The sequence below is a fragment of the Buceros rhinoceros genome, unplaced genomic scaffold (genome assembly GCF_000710305.1).
Source record: "Buceros rhinoceros silvestris isolate BGI_N320 unplaced genomic scaffold, ASM71030v1 scaffold38864, whole genome shotgun sequence".
NCBI lineage: Eukaryota > Metazoa > Chordata > Aves > Bucerotiformes > Bucerotidae > Buceros > Buceros rhinoceros.
The window spans coordinates 4,943-5,663 of NW_010408301.1; positions in this window are offsets into that span (position 1 = coordinate 4,943).

Here is a 721-nt window from a genome sequence, read left to right on the forward strand (position 1 = left end):
TGTGTTTCCACTGCTGAGTGTGAACGTACATCTCTCAAATGCTGTAGTGCTGTAAAAGACTTAATGTACATTGTGATAATTTATTTGGACTGTGTTCCTATAGCATGTTAATGCTGATATAAGACACGATTTCAGTACGTGTATTGATGTGGTTCATTTAATTTGTACTCTCTGGGACAGAAAAAAATACATCATGGACTAGTTCTCAGTGTGCAACTGCAGGCCACATGGAGGTCACTGACTGTCACTTGGCGCCAGACTTTAGGCCCTTGTTGCCCAAATGCTTACACCATTTTGGTCAACAGGTAGAGCCGCTATTTCAACACAAGCTTAGACAAGCATGAGACGTGTTTTCTGATCTGTAACCTTGGTGATTTTGACAAACTTGGTATTTCAGGCTGTTTATATCACATATGATCTCCTCTGATAGTGCATTTAATAAAAGGGTTAACTTATTTCTAAGCACATTATGCAATAAACATTTGTAGCCAAAAATAACACTATCCCCACCAAAAGAGAATTAAGCTTATTTTTTAAATGTAAGAGGCTTTTAACGGGAAAGAAGTTGTCACTTCTGTATTGTCTGTGAATTTGACATTACCTTTAGGTTGCTGCTTCATCGTAGTGATGTTCTTTGTGAATACAGCAGCTGAATCTTGAAATTTGAGATTGGACCAATGTTTTTTCCAATTCTAAAAAAAAAAAAAAAAAAAATTTGGTA